The following is a 7,829-nucleotide window of genomic DNA, read 5'->3' as shown; positions in this document are numbered from 1 at the left end:
CCATACCCACCGAATCATCCCCCACAGGAAGGGGCGGAAAATCCTCCTCACTGAAGAGGTTCACTGGTGCAACAGGAGGCGCAGAACAGTCAGCAGCCTGATGGCCCAAAAGACCACAACGATAACACGTCCGCGGCTGACGGGCGTAAAACACCCGAACGTTGTACCCCATAAGGCGCACAGAGGACGGAATATCCGCCCGGAGTCTCATGCCCAGGGTGCGAATGTTAGACCTCACACCCTTAAGAGGACTAGAAGACACCACGTTCACTCTCACACTAACAACTGCGCCAAACCGGCCAAAATACCGCCGTAGCAGAGCCTCTGGAAACTCCAAGGGAGCCCCATACACACTGATGTAAGTAAGTGCACCACTTCTATCCGAGAGGGTTACAGTGCCCGCACCATCCGGCAGGGGCAGTGTCCGCCCCTCGTATCGCCGGAGAAAATCGCGATACGCCGCCTCCTCTGCAAACTTCACAATGGCCCTACGGGCCGTTACCAACTCGACCCCATGAATCGCAAACACAGGGACAGAGAGCAGTTCACAAGCCAGGGCAATCTCCGGGTAACCAGCCCGCACAGAGAACTCTAGTCCCACAGACTGAGCCCGGACGACTGGGGGTAGAGGGACCCCCATCGTAACGCCACGTCAGCACAGGCGAGCAGACACACACCCGCCCCCAACCGGCCGAAACGGGCAAACAACACCAAACTGCTGGAGCGCCGATTCAACACGTCTGCCCCGCACCGAAGCTAGGGCCAGACTCCCTACTGGGTCACTAGTGGTGTGTCTCAGGTCGGTGCACTGGGTCACTAGTGGTGTGCCCCAGATCGGTTTACTGGGTCACTAGTGGTGTGTCTCAGGTCTGTGTACTGGGTCTGGTCTGCGTACTCTGTCATTAGTGGAGTGTCCCAGTTCTGTGTACTGGGTCACTAGTGGTGTATCTCTGAGCAGCGTACTGGGTCACTAGTGGAGTGTCCCAGTTCTGTGTTCTGGGTCACTAGTGGAGAGTCCCAGTTCTGTGTATACTGGGTCTGGTCAGCGTACTCAGTCACTAGTGGAGTGTCCCAGTTCTAAGTACTGGGTCACTAGTGGTGTATCTCAGGTCAGCGTACTAGGTCACTAGTGGAGTCTCCCAGTTCAGTGTACTTGGTCACTAGTGGTGTATCTCAGGTCAGCGTACTGGGTCACTAGTGGAGTGTCCCAGTTCTATGTACTGGGTCACTAGTGGTGTATCTCAGGTCAGCGTACTAGGTCACTAGGAGAGTGTCCCAGTTCTCTGTACTTGGTCACTAGTGGTGTGTTCCAGGTCTGTGTACTGGGTACATAGACCTGGGACACGCATACTTAGGTCTGCATACTAGGTACCAAGTAGAGTGTCTCAGGTCTGTGTACTGGGTCACTAGTGGTGTGTCCTGGGTCACTAGTTGAGTGTCCCAGGTCTGTGTACTGGGTCATAAGTTGTGTGTCTCAGGTCTGCGTGCTGGGTCACTAGTAGAGTGTCCCATGTCTGCGTACTGCATCACTAGTGGTGTGTCTCAGGTCTGTGTACTGGGTCACTAGTGGTGTGTCTCAGGTCGGAGTACTGGGTCGCTAGTGGTGTGTCTCAGGTTTGTGTATTGGGTCAAAAGTTGAGTGTCCCAGGTGTGTGTACTGGGTCACTAGTGGTGTATATCAGGTCAGCTTACTGGGTCACTAGTGGTGTGTCCCTGGTCTGTGTACTGGGTCACTAGTGGTGTGTCCCTGGTCTGTGTACTGGGTCACTAGTGGTGTGTCCCTGGTCTGTGTACTGGGTCACAAGTGGTGTATATCAGGTCAGCGTTCTGGGTCACTAGTGGTGTGTCCCAGGTCTGTGTACTGGGTCATTAGTTGTGTGTCTCAGGTCTGTGTACTGGGTCATTAGTTGTGTGTCTCAGGTCTGCGTGCTGGGTCACTAGTAGAGTGTCCCAGGTCTGTGTACTGGGTCACTAGTGGTGTGTCCCAGGTCTGTGTACTGGGTCACTAGTTGAGTGTCCCAGGTCTGTGTACTGGGTCACTATTAGTGTGTATCAGGTCTGAGTACTGGGTCTTTAGTGTTGTGTCCCAGGGCTGTGAACTGGGTCACTAGTGGTGTGCCATAAATCAGTGAACTGGGTCACTAGTGGTGTGTCCCAGTTCTGCGTACTGGGTAACTAGTGGTGTGTCCCAGTTCAGTGCACTGGGTCACTAATGGTGTGTCTCAGTTCTGCCTACTGCTTCACTAGTGAAGTGTCTCAGGTCTGTGTACTGGGTCTGGTCTGCGTACTCTGTCATTAGTGGAGTGTCCCAGTTCTGCGTAATGGGTCACTAGTGGTGTATCTCAGGTCAGCGTACTGGGTCACTAGTGGAGTGTCCCAGTTGTATGTATTGGGTCACTAGTGGTGTATCTCAGGTCAGCGTACTAGGTCACTAGGAGAGTGTCCCAGTTCTCTGTACTTGGTCACTATAGTGGTGTGTTCCAGGTCTGTGTACTGGGTACACAGACCTGTGACACGCATACTTAGGTCTGCATACTAGGTACCAAGTGGAGTGTCCTAGTTCTGTGTACTGGGTCACTAGTGGAGCGTCTCATGTCTGTGTACTGGGTCACTAATGGTGTTCCCCAGATCAGTGTACTGGGTCACTAGTGGTGTATCCCAGGTCTGCAAAGTGGGTCACTAGTGGAGCGTTTCAGGTCTGTGTACTTGGTTATTAGTGGTGTGTCCTAGGTCTGCGTACTGGGTCATTAGTGGAGTGTCTCAAGTCTGCGTTTTAGGTCACTAGTGGCGAGTCTCAGGTCTGCGTACTGGGTCAATAGTGGTGTGTCCCAGGTCTGTGTACTGGTACACAGTCTTGGAAGACGCATACTTAGGTCTGCATACTGAGTCACTAGTGGAGTGTCCCAGTTCTGTGTACTGGGTCACTAGTGGTGTACCCCAGGTCTGTGTACTGTGTCACTAGTGACGAGTCCAAGATCTGAGTACTGGGTCACTAGTAGTGTGTCTAAGGTCTGTGTTGTGGGCCACTAGTTGAGTGTCTCAGGTCTGTGTACTGGGTCACTAGTGGAATGTCTCAGGTCTGTGTACTGGATCACTAGTTGTGTGTCTCAGGTCTGTTTACGGGGTCATTAGTAGAGTGTCTCAGGTCTGTGTACTGGGCCAATAGTGGACTGTCCCAGGTATGCGGACTGGGCCAGTAGTGGAGTGTTCCAGGTTTGTGTACTGGGTCACTAGTGGAGAGTCCCAGTTCTGTGTACTGGGCCTTTAGAGGAGTGTCCCAGGTCTGCGTACTGGGCCACTAGTTGAGTGTTCCAGGTCTGCGTACTGGGTCGCTAGTAGAGTGTCTCAGGTCTGCGTACTAGGTCACTAGTGGAATGTCTCTAGTCTGTGTACTAGGTCACTAGTGGTGTGTCTCAGGTCTGCGTACTGGGTCACTAGTGGAATGTCTCAGGTCTGCGTACTGGGTCACTAGTGGTGTGTCTCAGGTCTGTGTGCTGGGTCACTAGTGGTGTGTCTCAGGTCGGCGTACTGGGTCACTAGTGGTGTGTCTCAGGTTTGTGTATTGGGTCAAAAGTTGAGTGCCCCAGGTGTGTGTACTGGGTCACTAGTCGTGTATATCAGGTCAGCTTACTGGATCACTAGTGGTGTGTCCCTGGTCTGTGTAATGGGTCACTAGTGGTGTATATCAGGTCAGCGTTCTGGGTCACTAGTGGTGTGTCCCAGGTCTGTGTACTGGGTCATTAGTTTTGTGTCTCAGGTCTGTGTACTGCGTCATTAGTTGTGTGCCTCAGGTCTGCGTGCTGGGTCACTAGTAGAGTGTCTCAGGTCTGTGTCCTGGGTCACTAGTTGAGTGTCCCAGGTCTGTGTACTGGGTCATAAGTTGTGTGTCTCAGGTCTGCGTGCTGGGTCACTATTTGAGTGTCCCAGGTCTGCGTACTGGGTCAATAGTGGAGTGTCCCAGGTGTGTGTACTGGGTCACTAGTGGTGTATATCAGGTCAGCTTACTGGGTTACTAGTGGTGTGTTCTTGGTCTGTGTACTGGGTCACTAGTAGTGTATATCAGGTCAGCGTTCTGGGTCACTAGTGGTGTGTCCCAGGTCTGTGTACTGGGTCATTAGTTGTGTGTCTCAGGTCTGCGTGCTGGGTCACTAGTAGAGTGTTCCAGGTCTGGGTCACTAGTGGTGTGTCCCAGGCCTGTGTACTGGGTCACTAGTTGAGTGTCCCAGTTCTGTGTACTGGGTCATTAGTTGTGTGTCTCAGGTCTGCGTGCTGGGTCACTAGTAGAGTGTCCCAGGTCTGCGTACTGGGTTATTAGTGGTTTGTCCCAGGTCTGCGTACTCTGTCATTAGTGGAGTGTCTCAAGTCTGCGTTTTAGGTCACTAGGTTTTTGTCTCAAGTCTGTGTACAGGGTCACTAGTGGTGTATATCAGATCAGCGTACTGGGTCACTAATGGTGTGTCCCAGGTCTGTGTACTGGTACACATACCTGGGACACGCATACTTAGGTCTGCATACTGGGTCACTAATGGTGTGTCCCAGGTCTGTGTACTGGTACACATACCTGGGACACGCATACTTAGGTCTGCATACTGGGTCACTAGTGGAGGAACCCAGTTCTGTGTACTGGGTCACTAGTGGTGTATCCCAGGTCTGTGTACTGGGTCACTAGTGGTGTGTCCCAGGTCTGAGTACTGGGTCACTAGTGGTGTGTCCCAGGTCTGTGTACTGGGTGACTAGCGGTTTGTCTCAGGTCTACGTACTGGGTCACTAGTGAAGTGTCCCAGGTCTGTGTACTGGGTCACTAGTGGAGTGTCCCAGGTAAGTGTACTGGGTCACAAGTGAAATGTTTCAGGTCTGTATTCTGGGTCACTAGTGGTGTGTCTCAGGTCTGTGTACTGGGTCACTAGAAGAGTGTCTCAGGTCTGTGTACTGGGCCACTAGTGGAGTGTCCCAGGTCTGCATACTGGGCCACTAGTTGAGTATCCAAGAGCTGTGTACTGGGCCACTAGTGAAGTGTCCCTGGTATGCGTATTGGGTCACTAGTGGAGTGTCTCAGGTCTGTGTACTGGGTCACTAGCAAAGTGTCCTAGTTATGCGTACTGGGTCACTAGTGGAGTGTCCCAAGTCTGTGTACTGGGTCACTAATGGTGTGCCCCAGATCTGTGTACTGGGTCACTAGTGGAGTGTCCCAGATCTGTGTACTGGATAGAGTGTCTCAGGTCTGTAAACTGGTTCACTAGTTGTGTGTCCCAGGTCTGTGTACTGGGTCACTAGTGGTGTGTCTCAGGTCTGTATACTGGGTCACTTGTGGAGTGTCCCAGGTCTGTGTACTGGGTCATTAGTTGTGTGTCTCAGGTCTGCGTGCTGGGTCACTAGTAGAGTGTCCCAGGTCTGTGTACTGGGTCACTAGTGGTGTGTCCCAGGTCTGTGTACTGGGTCACTAGTTGAGTGTCCCAGGTCTGTGTACTGGGTCACTATTAGTGTGTATCAGGTCTGAGTACTGGGTCTTTAGTGTTGTGTCCCAGGGCTGTGAACTGGGTCACTAGTGGTGTGCCATAAATCAGTGAACTGGGTCACTAGTGGTGTGTCCCAGTTCTGCGTACTGGGTAACTAGTGGTGTGTCCCAGTTCAGTGCACTGGGTCACTAATGGTGTGTCTCAGTTCTGCCTACTGCTTCACTAGTGAAGTGTCTCAGGTCTGTGTACTGGGTCTGGTCTGCGTACTCTGTCATTAGTGGAGTGTCCCAGTTCTGCGTAATGGGTCACTAGTGGTGTATCTCAGGTCAGCGTACTGGGTCACTAGTGGAGTGTCCCAGTTGTATGTATTGGGTCACTAGTGGTGTATCTCAGGTCAGCGTACTAGGTCACTAGGAGAGTGTCCCAGTTCTCTGTACTTGGTCACTATAGTGGTGTGTTCCAGGTCTGTGTACTGGGTACACAGACCTGTGACACGCATACTTAGGTCTGCATACTAGGTACCAAGTGGAGTGTCCTAGTTCTGTGTACTGGGTCACTAGTGGAGCGTCTCATGTCTGTGTACTGGGTCACTAATGGTGTTCCCCAGATCAGTGTACTGGGTCACTAGTGGTGTATCCCAGGTCTGCAAAGTGGGTCACTAGTGGAGCGTTTCAGGTCTGTGTACTTGGTTATTAGTGGTGTGTCCTAGGTCTGCGTACTGGGTCATTAGTGGAGTGTCTCAAGTCTGCGTTTTAGGTCACTAGTGGCGAGTCTCAGGTCTGCGTACTGGGTCAATAGTGGTGTGTCCCAGGTCTGTGTACTGGTACACAGTCTTGGAAGACGCATACTTAGGTCTGCATACTGAGTCACTAGTGGAGTGTCCCAGTTCTGTGTACTGGGTCACTAGTGGTGTACCCCAGGTCTGTGTACTGTGTCACTAGTGACGAGTCCAAGATCTGAGTACTGGGTCACTAGTAGTGTGTCTAAGGTCTGTGTTGTGGGCCACTAGTTGAGTGTCTCAGGTCTGTGTACTGGGTCACTAGTGGAATGTCTCAGGTCTGTGTACTGGATCACTAGTTGTGTGTCTCAGGTCTGTTTACGGGGTCATTAGTAGAGTGTCTCAGGTCTGTGTACTGGGCCAATAGTGGACTGTCCCAGGTATGCGGACTGGGCCAGTAGTGGAGTGTTCCAGGTTTGTGTACTGGGTCACTAGTGGAGAGTCCCAGTTCTGTGTACTGGGCCTTTAGAGGAGTGTCCCAGGTCTGCGTACTGGGCCACTAGTTGAGTGTTCCAGGTCTGCGTACTGGGTCGCTAGTAGAGTGTCTCAGGTCTGCGTACTAGGTCACTAGTGGAATGTCTCTAGTCTGTGTACTAGGTCACTAGTGGTGTGTCTCAGGTCTGCGTACTGGGTCACTAGTGGAATGTCTCAGGTCTGCGTACTGGGTCACTAGTGGTGTGTCTCAGGTCTGTGTGCTGGGTCACTAGTGGTGTGTCTCAGGTCGGCGTACTGGGTCACTAGTGGTGTGTCTCAGGTTTGTGTATTGGGTCAAAAGTTGAGTGCCCCAGGTGTGTGTACTGGGTCACTAGTCGTGTATATCAGGTCAGCTTACTGGATCACTAGTGGTGTGTCCCTGGTCTGTGTAATGGGTCACTAGTGGTGTATATCAGGTCAGCGTTCTGGGTCACTAGTGGTGTGTCCCAGGTCTGTGTACTGGGTCATTAGTTTTGTGTCTCAGGTCTGTGTACTGCGTCATTAGTTGTGTGCCTCAGGTCTGCGTGCTGGGTCACTAGTAGAGTGTCTCAGGTCTGTGTCCTGGGTCACTAGTTGAGTGTCCCAGGTCTGTGTACTGGGTCATAAGTTGTGTGTCTCAGGTCTGCGTGCTGGGTCACTATTTGAGTGTCCCAGGTCTGCGTACTGGGTCAATAGTGGAGTGTCCCAGGTGTGTGTACTGGGTCACTAGTGGTGTATATCAGGTCAGCTTACTGGGTTACTAGTGGTGTGTTCTTGGTCTGTGTACTGGGTCACTAGTAGTGTATATCAGGTCAGCGTTCTGGGTCACTAGTGGTGTGTCCCAGGTCTGTGTACTGGGTCATTAGTTGTGTGTCTCAGGTCTGCGTGCTGGGTCACTAGTAGAGTGTTCCAGGTCTGGGTCACTAGTGGTGTGTCCCAGGCCTGTGTACTGGGTCACTAGTTGAGTGTCCCAGTTCTGTGTACTGGGTCATTAGTTGTGTGTCTCAGGTCTGCGTGCTGGGTCACTAGTAGAGTGTCCCAGGTCTGCGTACTGGGTTATTAGTGGTTTGTCCCAGGTCTGCGTACTCTGTCATTAGTGGAGTGTCTCAAGTCTGCGTTTTAGGTCACTAGGTTTTTGTCTC

Source organism: Procambarus clarkii, chromosome 31 (genome assembly GCF_040958095.1).
Source record: "Procambarus clarkii isolate CNS0578487 chromosome 31, FALCON_Pclarkii_2.0, whole genome shotgun sequence".
NCBI lineage: Eukaryota > Metazoa > Arthropoda > Malacostraca > Decapoda > Cambaridae > Procambarus > Procambarus clarkii.
The sequence above is the reverse complement of the archived record's forward strand: the minus strand, read 5'-3'. Positions refer to the sequence as shown.